We start from the raw sequence: 23,489 nt of genomic DNA on the forward strand, positions 1-23,489 counted from the left end.
CTCTTTGTCAGGAAGAGTAGAGGGAGGGATCATCTTCTTTTAAGGCTGTGTGATACGATACAGCAGAGGTAGTTCGAAGACTACAACTTGTTGTGGGCGATCCAGAAAGATGTGATTTAGATAAGAGAACCCAGTGTTGGGTGAACCAGGTTGAAAGAGTTCTAATGTTGGGTTGAAGCTGGGACTATGTGGATATTGAGGGGTAGCAGAAGTAAAGAGGGAGAGATGCCACCTTTTTTTAGGTCGTGGGAGAACACTTGCTTGGGTACCAAGCCAGGAAGCAAATATGGAAAGCCAAAAGCCAAAAGCATCAGAGGATGTATGGTTCACACCCTCTCTACCTTTAGAAACAAAGTAAGTGGAACAAATCCTGTTATTATTATCCCAACATGCTCATTGGGTAAATGGCAAGTTCTAGCATGTGGGGATGACTCCCCAGTGTTCGCATGTAGGATGATCTTTTTTATTAAGTGACCCTTTACCAGTGAGCTGAGAAAGCAGTTTGTCTTATTGAAGGAACGCCATCAAAACTCGAGAGAGAGATTTTCCTGCTGACATATAAAAACAGTGGCCATCCATCCCTGACTGGCATACACAGACACCATGGTTGGAAAGTAGGCCCTTCTTCTGGAGGGATTTATAGGTATTTTGGCTCAGATGATGAAGGTTGAATATAATCACCATTAGGAAATTTAATCTCCTGGTTTCAGAAGTAGAATTTTAGGGCACTCTTGTAGGGCTATTGGAAAGAATAAGCATTTTGAAGTTTTAGAACAACATTGGCTAGACTACTGAATATAACAGGAACCCATGTGACTTGCTTTGTACTTTAAGAAACAGTCTAGCAACCATCAGTCAGTTCAGTCACTCAGTCGTGTCTGACTCTTTGTGACCCCATGGACTGCAGCACGATAGGCTTCCCTGCCCATCACCAACTCCTGGAGCCTACTCAAACTCATGTCCATCGCGTCTGTGATGCCATCCAACCATCTCATCCTCTGTCATCCCCTTCTCCTCCTGCCTTCAATCTTTCCCAGCATCAAGGTCTTTTCAAATGAGTCAGTTCTTCGCATCAGGTGGCTAAAGTATTGAAGTTTCAGCTTCAGCATCAGCCCTTCCAATGAATATTCAGGACTGATTTCCTTTAGGATTGACTGGTTGGATCTCCTTGCAGTCCAAGGATCTTCTCTAACACCACAGTTCAAAAGCACTGATTCTTCGGCACTGAGCTTTCTTTATGGTCCAACTCTCACATCCATTTATGACTACTGGAAAAACTATATCTTTGACTAGATGGACCTTTGTTGGCAAAGTGATGTCTCTACTTTTTAATATGCTGTCTAGGTTGGTCATAACTTTTCTTCCAAGGAGTAAGAGTCTTTTAATTTCAAGGCTGCAGTCACCATCTGCAGTGATTTTGGAGCCCCCCCAAATAAAGTCTGTCACCGTTTCCATTGTTTCCCCATCTATTTGCCATGAAATGATAGGACCAGATGCCATAATCTTAGTTTTAAGAATGCTGAGTTTTAAGCCAACTTTTTCACTCTCCTTTTTCACTTTCATCAAGAAGCTCTTTAGTTCTTCTTCACTTTCTGCCATAAGGGTGGTGTTATCTGCGTATCTGAGGTTATTGGTATTTCTCCAAGGAATCTTGATTCCAGCTTGTGCTTCATTCAGCAACTATAAGCAAAAGTAATTTCAACTGTGCTTGTATCTCTTGAAGGACTAAAGAGAGATTACGTTTATTATTCAGAATACTACTTATTAAGATTTCCTTGAAAATTTCTAAATCTCCAAATCTCTCTGTTTCTAAATCTCTCTCTCTCTCTATCATGACTTTCTTCAACATTTAGGATGCTTTGTTCTTCTGTCTTCCTCATTTCTCTAGTTCCTCAGCATATACCCGGCAGATAAACTTTGGCTTCTTGTTTTGTTTTCCTACCTCTTTCCTACTCTACCTACATTATTTTTCTAGATTTTCTGCAACCTAGGAAAGGCAAAGAACTGATCTAAGTATGTTTACATCCTCATGTCTTGAAATTTGGGATATTTGAGTTTATTTCAGCTTATAAACCTTGAGGAAGGTAATACACTCAGAAACATTGCCTTGAGGCAGTGTATTTTGGTGATTTTATATGTCAGAAATTTGGACAAGAGCCTTAAAACTAGATGTTCTGGCTTTGTCTGAATCTCCTGGCAGAAGGGACAATGTCTTTAAGCCAGAGGAGGAGGGAAAAGGGTGGGGGAGGGGAGCAGAGGTCAGTAACATCAAGTTCAAGGCAACAAAAAAGCACTTTACATAAACAAAGAAAGCTTAATATAAAGAATTACTGATTTTAATAGAGGCTTGGGACAATAAGGGATTAGCTAACCAGTGTAAAGAGAATCTGAAGCAATAGGGGAGCAGAAACCAGAACGATTATCACCCTTCTTGTAGGGCTGAGAGAGAGACCAACTCAGGAAAAACCCCTCCCACTTCACCCCTCCGCGGGGAGTCGGGGCAGGTGCTGAGTTCAAGACTCCTTGGTGAGGGCTCAGTGGATGCAGAGCCGCTGCTGAGATATGTCGTCAGAGTGTGTGGGAAATCCTTTTGGAATTCAAGAGAAAGGATCCACAACGAGGTGCGGCACTTCAAGACTCACTGTGAAGCCCGCTAAGGGGCCACTGGGGGCTGGGCAGGAGTCCCGCACCGGACACGCCACGTGCACTGCCCCTTGTTTTATTTTTCTGCCAAGAAAATGCACTAGGTATGAACTCAGTGGCTTATAAATCTCAATTTCTCCCTTGTTGAATGATCAAGCATCTACTTTCTGCCAGGTAACTTTTGAGTCTGTGGAGAAAGAGCCAAAAAAAAAAAAAAAAAAAACCCCAAAACCATCGCAAACTATTTTCATATGTTCACACTCAGAGGAGTTTCCCTTTGGCTTGAGACTTTGGACTCTGTTAAAATGCAAATGCCCTATAGAAGAAATGGCATTTTAAAGCTGTTATCAATCATTTATACCTTAGTGTTCATGAAGGTCCTGTCTCCTTGCCAGATAGCAGGGTTTGATGTGATAGGTGGGGGTGGGAGGGAGATAAGATGATCCTGGACTTTGGAAAGAGATGGTTCCAATTGGAACTGGACCCTAGGGTACCAGCCATGACTGAGCCTGCTGCACAGTGTCTGGGACTTCTGTCCTGACTGAGTTCCATCCACACATCAAATGCAAAATCCACTTTCTTTGTAGAACATTTCCCTTATGTTCTCTCTCTTTTCTTACTTGCTTCGGGGAGGTTTATGGTTTGAAAAATTAAAGTACGGATCTATTTTCATTACCAAAGGATTTGCAGAACTGAGCTGGGCCTGTCTGAGCTCACATTTGCATTTGCCATCCCGTAAGCTGATTTTCAATGCTGAGCAGCTATTTTAAATGTTTTCAAGAGCCTCCTTTTTAACTCTTTTCCTTACTTATGTTATCTAGTTCTGCAGTTTAAAAAATTCCATTGCTGATTCTAGGTGGAAAATCCCCATACGAAATGCCAAAGGAATGACTGGGCAGTTGGAGCAGACACCCAAGGGGTGGCTGAGCCCGAAAAGCCTGACTGGGGGTGTGTGGCAGCAGACCTGGAGTCTCAGAGGATTCAGATGACTCCAAAGTTTCTTTATGGCTGGAGCAGTGATTGGCCCAGAGTTGGGACTCAGATAATATTTGTTGACATGAATGGGATAAAGGAAAAAAAAAAAAAGAAAGAATGGCTAGGCAAATGAAGAAATTATCTATTGTTCAATAAAGTGAGGTGAATGGCTTACTGGCTTTCCATTTCCTACAGGATAGATCAATGAAATCCTCCGAGTGGCATGACCCTTCATGTGGCTCTTGCTTGCCTATCCAGCCAAATCTTCCCCCTCCCTGCTTCGTATTTTGTGCTGTCACCTGACATGCTGCCAGGCTTCACCCTGATCTCTAGGGTGTGGCTCTTAGCTTTCACACACCTTGTACTTCCCCTATTAAAATAATGGTCAGGGATTTCCCTGGTGGTCCAGTGGCTAAGACTCTGTGCTGCCAATGCAGGGGGAGCTGTGATCAATCCCTGGTCAGGGAACTAGATCCCACATGTCACAGCTAACGCACCACCTGCTGCAACTAAGACCCAGTACAGCCAAATAAATAAAATAATGGTCATCCTGTTTTTACATACTATAAGTTAATTATAAATTTTGCTTTTTACATCCTGTTTTTATGCACTATAATTATAAATTTTGCTTTTTATATCCTGTTTTTACATACTATAAGTTAATTATAAATTTTGCTTATCTGTCTTCCTGTGGGACTAAAAATGTGTTGCTTCTGGGCATCATGGCTCTGTGTTTGAGTCCTTCCTTATGTGTTTGTTGAATGAATAATTGTACTAGCAACTATAAACTACAAGCATATTAGCAGAGCTGTATCTAAGTAGCCAGGATGCCTGTGGCTTTGGAGTTGACTCCTGGGGCACTTGGTGGGGAGCCCTGGTTCATGGTAGTGAAGATCTAGTCATATACTAGAATCATATACTAGAAGGCCAGCCCACTGCTGACTCCAGGACCAATTGCTAGCACGTCTAAGTGTCTGTGAGAAAATAATTATGGTTGACTTTTTGTATTTATTTGTGTACCATTACTTATGGAAGTTCATTTATTTTTAAAATTTATTTTGCTTGGGGACTTACCTGGTAGTCCCGTGGCTAAGCTCCATGCTCCCAACGCAGGGGGCCCGAGTTCAATCGCTGGTCAGGGAACTGGATTCACATGCTGCAACTAAAGAGTTCATGTGCCACAATTAAAAAAAACAAAACTCCAATACTTTGGCCACCGAATGTGAAAAGCTGACTCGTTGGAAAAGACCCTGATGCTGGGAAAGATTGAAGGCAGGAGGAGAAGGGGATGACAGAGGTTGAGATGGTTGGATGGCATCACCGACTCGATGGACATGAGTTTGAGGAAGCTCTGGGAGATGGTGATGGACAGGGAAGCCTGGCATGCTGCAGTCCATGGGGTTGTAAAGAGGCAGACACAACCGAGGGACTAAACAACAACCAACAACAATTAAAAAAAAAAAAAAGATCCCACAACAAAGATGGAAAGATCCTGCATGCCACACCTAAGACTGGACGCAGCCAAATAAATAAAAAAAGAAATTAAAATAAACATTAAAAAATTATTTTCCTTTTTGGTTAGTAGCAGAAAGTGTTATTTACATGAACCTGTACTTTTGAACCCAACTCTAAGAGCGAAAAAGGGGAGGGTCTCTGGGCATAGCAGGGCAGAGTGCATAGAACTTCCGAAACTGGTCTCCCTTCACTTTCATGTGGAAGAGACCCTCAGACTTCAAATGAGCACAATTTGAAAATCACTGATTTGGATTAAGGAATAAAGTGAACACAGGGGAATAAATCTTTTCCTGGTATATTAAGTAGAAACCCTTTGGCAACCAGGTTATATATTTACAAAGCCTTTCATATGACTCAAAACTCTAACTCCAAGTCAGTTTTTACAGCTTAAAAATTGGTATTGAAATAGTTACTTAGGTTTAATTTTAGAAAACTCAGGTCAATCAATATGTATGACTTTTAAGTTTAATCCTTCCTTTGGGGATCACGAAGCTCCTTCCGGCTCCAGTGCTCTTTGATTTTCTGATTGTGAAGGGCAAGGTGGGAAAGAAATAAACAAGGTGACTAGGTTTCAAGGGCTAGCTTTCTTGGCATGAATGAGTAATTGGAAAGCCAGCATAATCAAAGTAATTTCATCCATCATGTACGGAAAGGGAAATAGAATTCAGGTTATTAAGGTTGCATGAAACTGCTTTTTGAATGTATGTACATATTTCTTCCTAGGGGCTAGATAACGTTTCCCATTTTTATTTCTAAAAGGAGTTATGGAAAAAGACAACTGAAAATAAAACAGAGCTGCGGTCTCAGAGCAAAACTAGAATAATTCATTAAGGAAAAGAAAAGGGTTTTCTGTTTCTCTTTTAAAAGAACAAGCTCACAAACCAGAATACCTGTTTCTAGTCCCCGAAGGTCCCCTAGGCCATGAGTCAGCAATGTCATTTGTGACTCCTGCCCAGGGTGGGAGCTGGTCCTGAGTGGCAAACAAGAACCTTAGTTCTTAGTTCCTCAGACCCTTGGTCTGAAGGAAAAAAATCACATAACTGACTTACGGGTTTCATAGTTGCCTAGGTGTATGAGCTTTTGGAGTTTGAGGAAACCGAGGAAAAGAAAACTATCCCAGGTGAGAGAGATGGAGAAGGAGCTGCAGAAGGCCAGTTCCAGAGAGCAGAAGAGAGATTGCTAACTGTTAGTAGAAGCACAAGGAGGGGTGTGCCTGAAAAAGAAGGAGCAGATGAAGGCTACATATCGATACTCATTGTCAGAGAGGTGACCTATGGCATAGATTAAAAAAAGAAAACCTAGTTTGACTTTCACTAATCCATGGGGAGTTGGACCTAAGCTATATTCAAAGCTTTGTTCATCTCATTCTCTTTAAAAATCATAAAATGGCGAATTTTTTTCCCCATTGGCACAAAAGCCCAAAATTGTAGAAATTTTATTTCTTTCATTCACAGCTGTGTCTCTAGTACCTAAGGCAGTTGTAGTTGCTCGATAAAAAATTCTCAAATAAACAAATGAATGAATAAAATGAACTTTTCCCCTGGTAATTTCCCCTCTTTTAACTTTTCTTCCTTTTTTCCTTCTTAAAATAGGAGATTAGGATCAGTAAATTACATTCTAGGAACCATGATGGATGCATTCTGGGGTAATTTGGGTGGAGGGGATGGGGAGAGTATGGTTAAGTCTCCCACTTTTTTCCTACTTACTATTTCAAATTTGTTTTTTTCTCAAAATCTAGGAAGAACTGAAGATTTTCTAAAGAACATGTCACTAAATTTGTTAAATCATCAATTTCCATTTTATATACATTTTGAGCTCATGGCCATGGACAAAAAGTTTCCCTTTTTTAATTAATAAAGAAAAATAAAAAGAGGGAAAAAGAAAACCATAGAGGTCATTTTGCTGCTGCTGCTGCTGCTAAGTCGCTTCAGTCAGTGCGACCCCATAGATGGCAGCCCACCAGGCTCCCCCATCCCTGGGATTCTCCAGGCAAGAACACTGGAGTGGGTTGCCATTTGCTTCTCCAATGCATGAAAGTGAAAAATGAAAGTGAAGTCGCTCAGTCGTGTCCGACTCTTAGCGACCCCATGGACTGCAGCCCACCAGGCTCCTCTGTCCATGGGATTTTCCAGGCAAGAGTACTGGAGTGGAGTGCCATTGCCTTCTCCCAGAGGTCATTTTACATACATGTAATTCTATGTACAAGTGCCCATTCTTCTCCTTGCATAACCACCTGAGATTAGTTCTGGTAGCATCCTTCAAAGCCCAAGTGCACGAATTCCATGAAGTCTTTCCACTTATTCTCATTTTAATTTTCCTTTTTTGAACAGCTATGACATTAATTTATTACTTAATCATGAATTATGGCATACAATCCCCTAATTGATGTTTGTGGATTTTTTTCCCCAGCTATATTTTGATTTCCTTGAGGACAGAATCCTGGCTCGTGTAGTGTTAAAATATCTATCTCCCTTGGCTCCCCAAACAATGTTCTGTGTATAGAGGGTACATGTGGATTTGCCAATTAGTTCATCACACTAAATGCCCAGGGAGAGCTTCTACAAAATTTATACCAAGCCAGGAAAGGACAGTCTAGATTTTCTGGCTGCCAAAAACCAGTGTGTACCCTGGTTACCACAGCTTCCTGTCTATGGTGGTAGTGGTTTAGTCGTTAAGTTGTATCCGACTCTTTGGGACCCCATGGACTGTAGCCCAATAGGCTCCTCTGTTCATGGGATTTCCCAAGCAAGAATACTGCAGTGGGTTGCCATTTCCTTCTCCATCCTAAGCCTTTAAGTCTTTCAATTTGTTCCTGATGAGAAAGGAGAGTAGGGAAGACTTTTTTTCCCCCTTGACAGAGGCAGAAAGCATATGCGGAATCATTTGACCATCCAGCTTGGAGGTAAACATTTGGTCCCAGGAGATTTTCAAGTTCCAGTGACTTAGCATAAAAAAACCACATCTCTGGTATTTAATAACACAAGGACATCTATTGTTGTTATTTAATCATTGTTATTAATAGTTATATATTTTGCATCTGTTTCCTGGGGCTCCAATGAACCCTGGACATCTTAATTACATATAATGTCACTCTCCCTAACCAGTTTCATTCCACAGGGTAACTAAACTCTATGTAATGAGACTATCTCTGGTTTCTACATGTTTCTTGTTTCATCCTCATATTATATCTGGGCTTGCAAAGGCAGAAAACTTAAACAGCACCAAAGACAGTCTTGGTATTATTTCTAAAGACTGACAAGCTTTTTTTGAAATTCTATTTTTCCAGCAAGAGTTTCAGTTTCCCTTTGACTTTATTATTAATACCCTGAGGGCACATGCATGATAATAGAAAGATGATGTAGCCAAAATATAATTGTATTTGAAACTTTTTAGCTTAGATCCTCACTTTTCTAAACTGTAAACCTCAAAATTACAAAAAAATACCATGAATTTAACTTCTCTTGTTAATTTTTTCTTTTCTGTTCACCTATAAGATTAAAGTCTAATGTAGAACATTTGGGATTTTCTTTTCATTGAATTTGGACTACAGTATTTATGGGGAAATTGTCTTTTATTAATTTGGTGTAAGACACACTGAAAACAATAGACTATTAAAGCTATAGGAGGTTTTGGCTGCATGTCAGTGTTACCCAGAGAGGTTTCAAAAAATACGGAGATTCTATCCCACTAGATCTGTGGTGGGGCCCAGAAGTCTGGAATTCTAATACAACTGGTCTGCCTATAGTTTGGAAACATTGGTTTAGATTTTATTTTGTGGGATTCCAAAAACCAGAACAAGATACTGATCAGAAAGAGCCAGGTTCTTTCACCCTGGGTCTAAGCTACCTCTTGGTTTTAGCATCAACACTTTTGGGGTTTGCATTAATGACATAAAACAAATAACATGCACTCTGAGTGAACAAAAGCACTCCTGCCTGACTATTGTTAAAAACTATCACAGCTCCCGAAGATGTTTTTTATATACAACCATAGGGTAGGTAGCCATTAGACTAGGAGAATCATATTCAGATTTTCTTCTTGTTTTTCAACAAAAGTAGTCAATTCATTTTAGATAAAGCATACTTGGTTTTGCCAATGAGGTAAGTGTGAATTGTTCAGGTTTTCCAAAAACCTTGATATTTTAATAAATGTTCCAAGGGCTCTGGAAAGGACACCTTGCAGAGACTGATTTTTCTCAGAATAGCTGAGCTTCCCAGGTAACTGTGGGCCACTCAAGCCAGCCACCACCTCATTCCTGCTCCTTTATGTTTCTGTGCCTGGCATATTGCTGGGAACATAGCTGCTCCTCAAGAAATGACATCTAAAGAATAAATGGATCAGGCCATAAGTCTCCTCTTATTGTATATTATGAATGTCTCTGCCTTTTAGACTTTAGCAAGTATAATTTAACTTTTTTTAATGATGGCTTATACCATGCTGAGCTCCAATGCCCTCCAGGATCTGTTGTATTATGTGGAATGTTTTTGTTCTGCACTAAATGATCCTAAACTGCTGTGATTTTTACTTCTTTCGTTTGCTTTCTGTAGTTATTTCCCCCATGTTTCCATTCTTGCTGTTAAGCCATCAGCCGTCACTTGTTACTGTTATCGATGTGTCTCTTCCAGTCTTCTTTTAATTTTCTGGTCTTATTGGGCTGCTTATTTAGGGACCATATCACCAAGCCTGTTAGAATTTCCAAATAAGAAAAGTAGGCCTCAAGTAAGAACCCTAGGAAATCCTTTCTGATAAAGCTAGCTAATGAGGGTGGGTTCTATGGTGTAGATGGTGGCTGTAAGAGGTCTTTTTTTGTGTGCCTGGATTCTCAGCTGTTTTCCAATAAAGCAAGTGCCAAGTAAACAAATAGGCATTATGTCCTTAAAGGGGAGTGAGGTTCCCTCTCCTCAGTACTCCTAATGGCCTATATGGGAAAAGAATCTAAAGAGGAGTGGATATATGGTTATGTATAGCTGATTCAGTTTGTTGTACATCTGAAACTAACACATCATTGTAAATCTACTATACTCCAATGCAAATTAAAAAAATAATAAAGAGAAGTGAAGTTCCCTTTGTCTACAATTTGACTTCTTGTGCTTGTTGGCAATTAGAGATGGTCCACAAGCATATTTGTCTCCATGTCTCTCCTTTCAGAAAGGAATTAGCTTGAACCTGACAGAGCAGTTCAGGGCAGTTGGAAATTGAGGTCCAGTCTCCTCAGGCTGGAAGAGGTGGGAAGGACTGGCTTCTTTACATTCAAGCCTTTATGAGCCAGAATGGAAGGGGGGAGAATTCCTAACCCTGTGCAGGAAGCCCGACAGGTATTTTACTCATTTTACAGATGAGGAGAGTAAGAAGCTGGCCATAGAGTGGCCACTGGACTCAAATTTAAACCTCTGCTCACATTAAATTTCATTCATACTGTTTCCCCTTGGGTGTCCTCAGGCCTCCTCTTGTACGGTGGCTTTCAAGACTGCTGAGCATGGCCATTACGATCTTTCCCCTTTCCTGTTTTTTTTTTTTTTTTCAGGAAAAGCTGTTTCTCTTCCTTCTCCTCCTCCATCCCCGGCCCCTCCTTCTGAGTCTCATGGCCAGCTCCCCATCCCCTTCCTGTCATCTGAACATCAATGCATCTGAGAGCGCTTCATCTTAAGTCTTCTTTCCTTTCTCCTTACATGTGCCCTGGTGATCACAATCTAACCATGGCCCTGCCTGATTTGATTTGTTTCTTAAAAATGATGATGACAGCAACATAGAACAAGACCCCCTGGAGCAGTCACGTGAGTATGTGGAGTCCCTGAGAGACCTGCAGGCAGCTTCCCCTGGCCCCTTCCACCTGCCTGCTCCCAGCCTCCATGTTCGTTGGTCACCATGGTTACTCTGCCTCCCTGGGCTCCAGACTTTGGCTACCACCCTTCAGATGTGGTCTATTTACCGGGCTTAACCCTTGACTTTCCTTTGGCATTAGGGCCTTTTATACAACTGAATTCTAGACCTGGCTGCCTGAATGCCCTATAGCAAGCTATAGAAAGCTCAACATGTTCAAAATAAAACTGGTTGCCTACCATCCCAGTTAGCAACTTCCGAGTTATTCTTTCACTCACATCGGCTCACACTCTACTTCCTTTCAGGTCTTTCTTCTGAATATATTACTTATTTGCCTCCTGATATCTATATCTGTATTTTTTTTTCATATTGCTACACAAAATTGCCACATGTTTAGAAGATTAAGACAATAAAGACAACACACATTTATTATCTCATAGTTTATATGGGTCAGGATTTTATCTTGCTGCCTCCTATCTCCTAGGGGCTCCTCCAGATCCTCACCATGTGATCCTTTCATAGGCCTGCTCAGAATAGAGTGGCTTGTTTCCTCAAGGCCAGCAAGTGGATATCCCTGATGGTTCCAGTCTCTGACCTCTAAATGCTCTTTTGAGGGCTCACCTGGTTAGATTGGTTCCCTGCAGGATAGTGTCTCCTTTGATTGACTCACAGTCAACTGATTAGGGACTTCAATCACATCTGTATGATTCTTTCACCTTTGGCATATCACAAAAGTGATACCCATCATATTTTTAGTCCTCTCTCACACTCAAGGGAAGGGGGTTTCATGGGTACCTTTGGGTAGGAATCTTGGGGCCATCTTAGTAGTCTGTCTGCTACAATATCTCATGGCCTCCTGCCTGAAAATTAGAGCCTCTTCCAAATAGACCTTCCTGACTCTTTTTATTCTAGTCTTGTTGTTGTTTAGTCACTCAGTCATGTCTGACTCTTTGCGACCTCATGGACTGCAGCATGCCAGGCTTCCCTGTCCTTCCCTATCTCTTGGAGTTTGCTCAAACTCATGTCCATTGAGTTGGTGATGTCATCCAACCATCTCATCCTCTGTCACCCTCTTCTCCTCCTGCCCCCAGTCTTTCCCAGCATCAAGGTATTTTCCAATGAGTTGGCTCTTTACATTAGGTGGCCAAAGTATTGTAGTTTCAGCTAGCATCAACACCACCTTCTACACTATTAACACAGTGATCTTTCCGCTGGGTAAATATGATCAAATAATTATCCAGCTCAGGTCTTCAAAGGTTTGCCAAAAAAAACAAAACAAAACCCACAAAACCCAAGAGAGGATAAAACAGATTCTTTCATGTAGCATATAAAACTCTGTGATCAAACCCTTCCTGGTTTCCAGGCTCATGTTTTGCTTCTTTCCTCCTAACACCAAATATTGTACTTCAGCAAGCAAGCATGTATTATTTTTTCATCCACACTGTACTTTTTTCATTCCTCTAAGCCTTTGAATTGTTTGTTCCTTTACTTTCCTGAGATTCCATCCTCCAATGTACACAATGATGGTCTGACTAATGGAGTACAGCACATCTTTCAAATGTGATCTCCTCAGTGACCTTTTCAGATCCAGCTGCCCTTCCTGGGCTCTGCAGCTCAGGGCTCCATTCCTCCACATCTCCACTGGTGTTATCCTCACTAGAGCCCAAGTAGGAGTCACACTTGTCAAGATGTATCTGTGATCTGCTGGGAGAAACCCCATAGAAATGTGCTGCCATTAAGGCTAAGGAAACTTTTGGGAAAAGAAGTCACACTCTGTCCTTTCTCAAGATTCAGGCAGGTCTGGTGATGTCTGCACAGCCAGAGAGGTAGCCTGGCTCAAGGCCTTCCAGCAAGGTCAAGGAGCCTCTTGGAGGCTTGGATTTGTCTCCTGGCCAAACTCATGCTGGCTTCATTCTGATGGGTCTGAACCCTACAGGTCTGCAAGTGCTACTTCACTAAGTTCTGTAAAATTTCTTTAGGGTCTATGACATGCTGCTGCTAAGTCACTTCAGTCGTGTCCGACTCTGTGTGACCCCATAGACGGCAGCCACCAGGCTCCCCCATCCCTGGGATTCTCCAGGCAAGAACACTGGAGTGGGTTGCCATTTCCTTTTCCAATGCATGAAAGTGAAAAGTGAAAGTGAAGTCGCTCAGTCGTGTCGGACTCTTAGCGACCCCATGGACTGCAGCCCTCCAAGCTCCTCCATCCATGGGATTTTCCAGGCAAGAGTACTGGAGTGGGGTGCCATTGCCTTCTCCGAGGGTCTATGACATGGTGAAACACAAACAGGAGTGGGTTGTATCTTCTTAATCTGCAAGACTATAGGCCAGCCTTGACCAAGGAGACTTTGGACAAGGGAAAAATGGCAAAGGTAATAACAATATGGAGGAGCAGTGTGCTCTGCTTTGGTCACAGAAGTAGCTCTGGCAGAGTGGCAGGGGACACCTTTGTTCCACTGGGGAAGTGGCAAAAACAGCCGTGTCTGATAGGAGAGGAAATGTTTGGAGGCTCAGTGTGGGGAGTTTCGGTGATGAAGCAGACAGATGGTCAAACCAGCAGAAATTTTGTTACATATCCACTCTTGTTTTGAACCATAACTGTTATCACATTTTTTTCTCTTCACTAGATAGTATTTGTTTTTGAGGATAGACACTGAATTCCCACTGCTCGACGTATCTGAAATTTAACATGTGATGAATGAATGAATGAAAAAATGAATGACTCTTTTCATCCTATGGATCTAATTTCTTTCACTCTTAGGAATGCTGTATGTGTAGAACTTTGAAAACAGATTGGGCATGGGTATTTGGTCTCAGGCGAAAGCCTTTGGGAGGTCTACTTTGATTGTCTATTGCAAACATTAAAAATTGTCCTACAGAAGTATGTGTTCATGGGTTTCTGATATAAAATAATAATTTTATTATTGGAAATAGTAATAATAATCTTTTATTATCTGTTTCAGAGATATGTAGCCTCACTTGTCTGGCATCTTATCCAAGAAGACTTCCTCTTCTCTGGTTCCCTGTGGAATGCATATTAAGCCATTGGAGAGAGAAGAGTAGACAAATGTGGTGATAGTTTCAAAGTGGCTCTAGTTGATTTGAAAACCACCAGCACAGATGACCTCCAGGGCCCCCTTTCTGCTTCATATGTCCCTGGCAGCTGTATCAAATTGATCCTGTTTGACCGTGAAACATGGAGTACTTGAAATCACCAGCCTCTTCCATTCCTACCCAGGGGGAGAAAAAACAGAAAGGAAAAAGATTTCTCTTATTGGACTCAAAGTTTGGCAAGATTACAGATATGATCAGGAGCTCAGGACTGGATGTACAGAGATGTTAGTCAGCTAAATTGTACATGATCGAATGGCTGGTTCCAATGTAATTCCATTAACCTCATTTTTTTTTTTTTTTGGTAAAAACAATTAAAAAATTCAAATGCTGTATTCATAAATTGCATTTGGGACTTAATGGTGGTATTTTTTCCCCAACTGAAATGCCTCTGTGAGTTGCCCTCTAATTCCCATTTATTTTTCCTTTATGCTTGAGCCTAATTCTCATGTGGGTCAGAATAAAAGCACTCTGTGCAATCTTTTAACTGTTAAGTTTGCCATCCATAGAGGTCTTGGGGTCCCGACAGACTGTCACTCTTTTGACTGCTAATGTTAAAAAAAAAGCTCTCAGGAAACGTGGCAAAATGGCTAATATTTGAATAGCTGTTCTTTTAAATTATATATGTATATTTCAGTTATAGTCATCTTACTATTGATAAATAGCCTATTTATTTTTTGATCTTGAATGGAATCTTTCAGTGATTGCTATTGATAAATAGCCTATTTATTTTTTGATCTTGAATGGAATCTTCAAGTGGTTGGTTGAAGCAAATAATCATATTTATTATGTGTGTTTATATTAAAATAGCATTTTATAAATCAGGTGAGCTAGATACAAAAACACGGAAATTTACTTACAAAGAACAAGATGCAGAAGATGCAGTTGGGGATTTGAAGGTAGAATCATTTGCCCCTTATTCTCCTGCAGAGTCAACAAATAAAGCGTCTCTCTCTTTTTTTTTTTTGATCAATCAAATTATTAGAACTCTCCATATTTAAGAACAATGTTTTTATTTATTTATTTACCATATTTCTTTGTCAGAAGAACTGAGTTGGTTGTGGATGTTTGTTAGATTTTTGTTGATTTTATTTCAGGAATAGGTACTGATAGTTGCTCTTGCGTGGAATTGTTCCATGTCAACCTGGATTGGTTGAATCCTTTTGGCTCAACCAGGGAAACTTTCCAGAAATTAGGTCCATCCTGGGTAAACATCCTAGTGGTAAAGAACCTGCCTGCCAGTGCAAGAGACGTAAGAGACGTGGGCTAGACCCCTGGGTCGAGATGATCTCCTGGAGGGAGGGCATGGCAACCCACTCAAGTATTCTTGCCTAGAGAATCCCATCGACGGAGGAGCCTGGAGGGCTAAAGTCCATAGGGTCAGAAAGAGTCAGACATGACTGAAGCGACTCACTCATGCAAATACACACACACACACACACACACACACACACACACATTCCTAGCTTTGTGATAGTGTCATATACCTTAAGTAACTTAGCACACACAGGGTAAATATCATGTGAAATGACCAAAAAGAAATAGCAGATAAAGCCTAAATGATTAAGACTAACATTTGTTTTGAATTGTATTTCTATAAAGGAATAGTCCAGTGACTAAGTATTTGTTTAGAATTCATAGCATGTCAGGTACTAAGGGTATACATAACTTCCTCCCTCAGGAATCCAAAATATGGTGATATTTACATCTCACAAGGCTATTTACCATGTGTGATATGGCACATATGTGACATACATACATCAATGAAAAGAATATTGTCCTTGGAATTAAATAGTGATTTCAAATTTTGACTTGGCTACTTATTTTGAGTTACCTTTGTTAAGTCATTCGATCAACATGAGACACTTTTTCCATCTGAATTATATCCAGAGGACAATAAATACCTTCCTGGTTGTTATAAGTGTTAGAGATAATGTATATGCTTCACAGGTGGCACGGTGGTAAAGAATCTGCCAACCAAAGCGGGAGACACAAGAGATGTTTGTTTGATCCTTGGGTCGGGAAGATCCCCTGGAGTAGGAAAATACAACCCACTGCAGTATTCTTGTCTGGAAAATTCCATGGACAGAGGAACCTGGTGGGCTACAGTCCATGGGATCACAACGAGTCAGACACAACTGCTCACACAGGAGCACACATGTACAGTGCACTGCCTAGGGCCTGACCTTAATGACTGAAGATAACATAAAAATACATTTGAAGTGGAGTTTTGCAATTTCAAACAGGCAGAGAACACAGATGGATATTGTCTATGATTGCTGGTATTGTCAGAGCCCTTCTTTCAATCACACATCCGTGATGAAAATTGTCAGCAACAGCATTCTTACAAAAGGAGTCACACCCTAGAAGCTGGAGAAGTCCTTGTTAGACTCCGTGTCTTAAAAGACTAGTTGTGGCTCCTCGAGGTGGCAAACATTAACTTACTTTTTTTGTTTGTTTGTTTTCTGAGAATGTGTGCTCCGTACAACTGCACGTCTCTGCACACCTGCCTTGCCGGGGAGAAAGCAAGAAGGCTGTTCTCTGGGAGGGTGGGCTGTCTGAGTCTCACCAAAGGCATGCCTTCCTTGGGAAAGAGCAGAGGACATTTCGTTTCCCCAATCCTTTTTGTCAACATAGTGGGAGTTATCTGAATTTCATTTGGGTATTAAGTGAAGTTGAGTTTCTCTCTGTTAGAGGAGCTGCTGTTATTGGATTAAAACAACAGTTGTTGGGAAGCACTGAAGACTCCATGGGGGATTTCTCTATCAAACAGCAGGGTCAGAGTTTTGGGTTTTCTCTTTTCTAGTAACCCCACTCACCAGAGATTCCTGTTTTGGAGGTAACAGTATCACTTAGCTGGAGACCAAGGGGACAATGCAGAATTTCTTTCTTATTACCAAGGTGCCAGAACAATCAGCTTGGAAATAATCCAAAGCTTGATTTGACTCTCAGCTGAGGGGTGGGACTACCTATTAGGGGACATGGAATTCAGCTGGAGGGGAAAATTTCCTAAGTAAGCGACGACCTCCAGGTAAAGTCACACATTCTTATGTTGGGTAAAAAGGCCACCTTATGAATATTAACTCATTCCCAGATTCAACTGTGGTTTACAGTCACTGTGGATTTTATCCTTCGAGACAGCCCCTGGCAGCCTTGGCATTTACCAGAGTGACGTTCTCCTTTAGGTAAATGCTGGAGGCCAGTGCCAGAACCATTGGGATGTGCAGGGTGACAGCCGCCTGTCCACTGAGCTGAGAAACCAAAAGCCTGGGTTCTAACCCCGAACCCCGTCTGCCAGTGCACAGCCAACAAATCTATCCAGTAAAGAGAAATACATTCAGATGCCTTGAAAGTTTAGCATCTGCTTCTTGTTGGCTCCTGCTGCTTCAGAAAAACATTCGGAAGTTTCTATTGGATTTGGAAGAGATGGAGATGGCGTATTTTCCACATCTCCAGAAGCCTACACCCCACTTGGGGAGCTTCATTTACATGCACATCGGATGCCGTCTGACTGCTTCGGACTGCACCTTTGAGCAGATCCGATGGGATCCCCACACGCATGTCAATGAAGCTCCCTTAGCCCGAGCCTTGCTCCAAAGAGGCAAAGAGCAAGCTTTTCTTGAAACTTGTTACCGCGACAATCTCAAACCAGACACCACAATAAGGAATTTTTTTTTTTTTTCCTTGCTTGTGTGTATGCCAGGAGGACGCCACGTAACTTGGTTTTCCAGACCGAGGTAATTTATTTAAACATGGATTATTTGAAAAACGGGAAGGGATACAGGGCTTGATTTTAATCCCTGCTAACATAGAGAAAAGAATGCTCGTGTCACAACTCAGTGAGTGTAAAAATTAAAAAAGGCTGAGACTATTGTTTGAAAACAGGCAAAATAATTAAAATTATTATGGAATAATCACATATCACACAACAGCCTCTCACTCTTCTGAGCAACAATCCAAAACGGCTCCTCCAAAGCGGGCCCAAGGGCAGAGGTTCCGTATATCATTCAAAGACCATCTGTCGTGCAATTCCTGTAGCGCCTTTGCACTATTCTGAGGGCAGGCAGAAATTTAGTCCTGGCAGTTCTCTCTCCATTTGCTAACAAACAGCAGTGATGGCAGATAAATATGGCAAACAATAGGCGTTTGAAATGAACTGGAAAGGGATGGGGAGTTTTGGATCCAGCACCAAAATCAGAAGTTCTGGGTCCTGTGCTGGGCTCCGGAGACCCCACGGCCGGATCCTGCCATGTGGCAGCGCCGACGGACATCTGTGGGCTGAGCGAGGCTTCCGCGCGTCCAGCCAACCTGCTCAGGGCCTGATTTAAATGCAGTTCTTTTTCTTAAAAAAATTAATAATCGCAAAGACTCAAAGCTAGAGTTTTTTTTTTTTTTTTCCTGCTGTTGTTGGTCCAGGAAAGTCAAACATGGCACACAGTCCCCGAAGTCGGCATTTTAGTTTGCAATCTGTTCTTTTATATGGAGGCCATATCACCTTCCTACAACTCCGCTCACTCATGCTTTCTTGTGCGTGCTGTGCCTGCTAAGCTGCTTCAGTGGTGCCTGACTCTTTGTGACCCTATGGGCCAAGAGGCTCTTCTGTCCATGGGATTTCCCAGGCAATAATATTAGAGTGCATTGCCATGCCCTCTCCAGGGAATCTTCCTGACCCAGGGATCGAACCCATGTCTTCTGTGGCTCCTGCATTGCAGGGAGATTCTTTACCACTGAGCCACCGGGCAAGCGCCTATGTGTTCTTGTATCCTGTCTCATTCTGTGGTTTTTCTTAGCTAGTTGGAGCATAATCTTGATCATTATGCACTATGTGGTGTCTACATTCATTTTTTTCAGTAGTATCAATTTGAGATTTGTTTGATGTTGAATCAGGAAGGTCCAGATACTCCATCAATCTTCAATAATTACAGTTTTAAATCGCAAATTAATAGTACCTGAGAAACTCTAGATCAAGGCTCTGGGTTTGAATGTTCAGAGCAAGCTAGAATTCTGACTCAAATCCTCTTTGAAAATCATTTGTTGGTCACTTTTCTGTGACTGTATCTATATACACATAGACTCACAGGCTCACATACCTCGCTCTTCACACCCTATTTCTACCTGCTTTCCAATCCCCAACAACTGAATCTCTGTTAGTATGTCTCTCTCTCACACACATATACACAAAATTCATTAGATAGAAGTTTCTGGAAAACTTCACAGCAGTTTTAAGAAAGGATCACTTATTGAGTGGAACAGTGTTATTTGCAATATGTACAGAATATTTAACAATTTTAATTTTTAATTGGAGTAACAAAATGCTGTTCCAGCTGATCTTATAAAATCAGCATGTCATGCCGCAGAAGACTGTTGTCTGCACCGATAAAGAACCCACGTGGATCCTAAGTAGCAAGGAAGCCCTAGACATGTGAAGTGGACTCTGGAGAGGCATTGCATTTGTATGGTCTGTGGTTCAGGCCACTAACAGGAGCTGCAGCAGGTGGGTGTGATGTTCAGAGACAAATCTAATTTCTCTATTACTGAAATTATTAAAAGGCAAGGAGCTGATATGGAGAGCTCTTCATGCACTGTCCCTGACTTGGGTTCTCAGAGTTGTGTCAAAATCGTGTGCTCAGATCCAGTGCTAAAGCCCTAATGACACTTGGGTTGTAGTTCAAGCAGGTTTTTAATGTCCACCACTACTTTGCAGTGGGCATAGTTTCAAACTCAACAAAAAAAATTCCATTTGGAAGCCTAGGATCTTAGAGCTGTAAGGAACTTTAGGGAATTATTTACTTTATAGATTTGGCCAAATGGAATTTAAAAAAGTTAACATGATTTTCCCAAAGTCATTCAATGAGTAACAGAGACCATATTTGGGTCTTTCCGACTTTTCAGCCTAGGTTAGTGCTTTTTATCATACCACACTGTCCCTTTAGGTCTTGGTAGCATAGGTGCCTGAATCATACAGTGCTTGGTGAGATAAACCGGTGTACGAGTGGAATTTGTGCAATCATGGGATTGGAAGACCCTGACCTTTCGACCAATCCATGCCAATGTTATGGTAGGATCGTGGACAACTGAGACATCTCTTCAGTCTTTGTGAACTAATCGCCAGGGACTTTTTCCGTGTCCAGTCCACTGTGTCATTTTCAGTTGGCTCTGTGTGTAACAGATCTGTTTACCTATCTGGCTGTTTGCAAATAACTGTAATTCAGGTTACCTGACTCATAGAACAGTTTTTCCCCCTTCTCACCCCAACATTTTTTCGGAAGATCCTGACACTTTTGCTACCTGTGGTTTCCTCCCTGTGGTGGTGGTGTCACACTTGAGAGCCACTTTTGTCAGGGATTTTGCAAGTCAGTTGTTAAATTGCTGGCAGCTTTGAACTGACCATGGCAGACTGTTTACACCACAGAAATTGGCAAACATGACAAGTCAGGCCCCCCGACCTCCATCCCCAGAGAGCTGGTTGTTCAACATTTACCAGCACATGATGGCTCCCGTCCTTACCTTCCTATCTTTCCTAAGACCAAAGGGTGAATTTAAAAAAAGCTTAAAACTCAGTACTTCTATAGCTGGAACTGTCCAGTGAGACAAAGGTAAACAATTCTATAGCAAATCTCTACTAACCAAACAGTAGTCTGACAGCATTGTTGTTTTCATTACTGGTACCCGTAGCAATGACTTAATTGGAGATACATAGAAATGCTTATTTCTAGATCTTTCTAGAACTGTCTCCCTACTAATATAGATGATATTTCACAATACATATCTATGTACGCTGCCAGAAAGGAATTCATTCAGACTCCTGAATAAATTCACCACATCTCCATTTATGTCTGTGGATTCTTACCCTCTCCTTTCAGACGAGGAAATGAAGTAATATCCAAACTGAATATGTCATTAAAATTCAGCCAATTCAAAATACACTTATCAAGGGCCTATTAAGGCACGGGACAATAAGATCTCAACTAAATGAATAATATTAGGAAGAGCCCCCTGTCCTCTAATTGTTTTTAAATTCAAAACAAATTCATGTGTGTCTATTTCCTTCATCCTCCATCTGAAGGGCTCCATCCGCAAGCTCCCAGTTACAATGGTCTCCCCTCTTCCCTCTTCTTCAAAATCTTCACAATGAATGGGAGAGGAAAGGATCTGTGCTCTTAGGCCAGAATAGAGGGGATTTAACAGCAGTAGGTGGCAGCTGGTCAGTTTACCAGGCAGTCCTAAAGTGGAGATGTTCCTAAAAAGAGAATGGTAGTTTCCATGCTGTCCTGGGAACTGGCTCGGGCTTCCAGGGCAAATGCAGACTTCATCTCTGCCAGGACAAGTCAAACTGGAACGTGTGGTGAAGGCAGATGCTGCTGAAAATCAAATAGGGAATCAAGTTCCTCCAGAACCTCCTGGATGGTGGAGTCAAAACAGCGAAGAAAGAGTTTAAATATCAATGCCAGGCCGACTACTAAGTCACCTAACCTGGTTAATAAATTAGCTGTTCTGTGAAAACCTATGTGCACATCTCTGGATCATATTTTATCTCTTGAGGCTTCCTCTTCTGTCTTCCCATTTGAACATAAGTGACTACAGTGGGCTACCTGAGCACCACTTTTCCTTAAAGAGATCAAATGTGAAATGTCTTTCTGTGTCGAAAACAGTGAAGATCCTAACTGCTGACAATGTTTTGCACTGGAAAGCATAGAATGGAGCAGAACTGAATTTCAGTTCTAGTCTGTTAGTGCTGAACAAGCCCCATGACACTGGGCCAATAACTGAATCACTTAGAGCCTCTGTGTGAGCTCATCCCTGAATGAGATTAAAATCGCTGGATCTGTATATATCTGTCATATTGTCATATATATATATATATATATATGACAGCAGGCTGGTAATTCTTTAATATAATCATTTGGGATTCCCTTCTTCCCATCACCAACATTTCCTTCATATAACTCACTTATTTTTATATGTCCCATACCTCTTTTTAAAAGTCTAAATTTAATTCTTTTTCTTTATAGACATGATTCTTGAAGAGTGGTCTCCAGACCAGCAAGGCCAATATCACTTAGGAATTTGTTAGAAATGCAGTTCTCAGGTCTGACCCTGGGTCGGCTGATTCAGAAACTCCTTAGGTGGGGGCCTAGCGATCTGTATTTTGATAAACTTTCCAGGTGATTTTGGTGGACAGTTTTAGGGTGTCAGATTGAGGGGTGAATCTGAGGAGCAGGATAATATGTGTGGGGAGCAGCTGTCAAAATCCCTTTGGTGATCAAGGCCCAAGTTTTCTTTAAACCCAGGCATTGTCTTTCAGTTTGCAAAAAGCATGCCAGGCAGGTACTGCCTTGCAAAAGTGGAGTCTGAGGTTATTATTGTTGGTTGTAAAAGCAGTAATAATGTGAGTGTATTGCTTTTTACATTTTTGTATTTTTACTTCATTTTCTCATTTGAGGCTTGGAGCTGGAATAGTGATGAGAGGCTTTGATACTCTGAGTGGGGGCCTAGCATCCTAACAGGCTGATTTCCGGGCACGGAGGCACGTGGTCCAGCTCCCAGGCCACAGTCCCTGGAGTGTGCATGTGTGTGCTCATCATGTCCAGCCCTGTGCTACGCCATGGACTGTAGCCCGCCAGGCTCCTCTGTCCATGCGATTCTCCAGACAAGAATAGTGGAGTGGGTTACCATGCCCTTCTCTAGGAGATCTTCCCAACCCAGGGATGAAATCCACATCTCTTCATCTTCTGCATTGGCAAGCAGATTCTTTACCCCTAGCACCACCAATGGGCAAATTACCACCAATACCACACAGATTCTGCTCCTCTCTCAGATTTGGATCTACACCCTTTTCTGGGGAATTGTGGATCTAGCAGACCAATAACCACATGTCTCAACCAATGACAGATACTGCAAGGGAAATAATTTTCACATTTTAAGTCACCCAAGTCCGTGACTAAACATGTTACAAGTGTAGATGGAAAAACTCTGGTTTCTGCAGTTCTTGGGTGAGAGGAGCCGGCTGACTGGGAATTACTTAGACCGAGAGTCAGAAGGGGCTGCAGAATCGGGTGACATATGGCCCTTGGGCCTCTCACTCCTGTGATTGGCAGGTCACACTCACTGGTTTTTTGACTAAGGCCTGTCACAGTTGAAAAGACAGCTAGTGAAATGGTTTTCACTTCACTGAGGGCGATGCCACGGGTCAGCCAATGCTGCCATCCCAACAGTGAAAGGCCGCAGTGCCTCTCTGTTGAGGACCCTGCTCAGAGCCGTTTCACAGTGCTGTGTGTTGTTGCTGGATGAGATGGTGGCCAGATGGGCTAATGGAAAGAAGAGGAAACATTTTAACCTACACATATTTGCTAAAGCTGACAAGACAATGTATTATTTATTAACAGGCTTACAGGGAAGTTAGAATCACAACTGAGCAAACAGAA

General features: G+C 41.8%; 1 long non-coding RNA gene across 1 annotated transcript in view; it reads left to right on the plus strand.

The window, feature by feature from the left end:
* LOC138989223 (uncharacterized) overlaps window positions 1-14,343 on the plus strand; it is an 80,354-nt gene extending 66,011 nt beyond the window's left edge. Inside the window, exon 4 of the long non-coding RNA XR_011465471.1 lies at window positions 13,917-14,343. This is a non-coding gene — a long non-coding RNA (uncharacterized lncRNA). The remainder of the gene's footprint in view (window positions 1-13,916) is intronic.
* Window positions 14,344-23,489: the final 9,146 nt, after the last annotated feature.

Source organism: Bos mutus, chromosome 9 (genome assembly GCF_027580195.1).
Source record: "Bos mutus isolate GX-2022 chromosome 9, NWIPB_WYAK_1.1, whole genome shotgun sequence".
Classification (NCBI taxonomy): Eukaryota; Metazoa; Chordata; class Mammalia; order Artiodactyla; family Bovidae; genus Bos; species Bos mutus.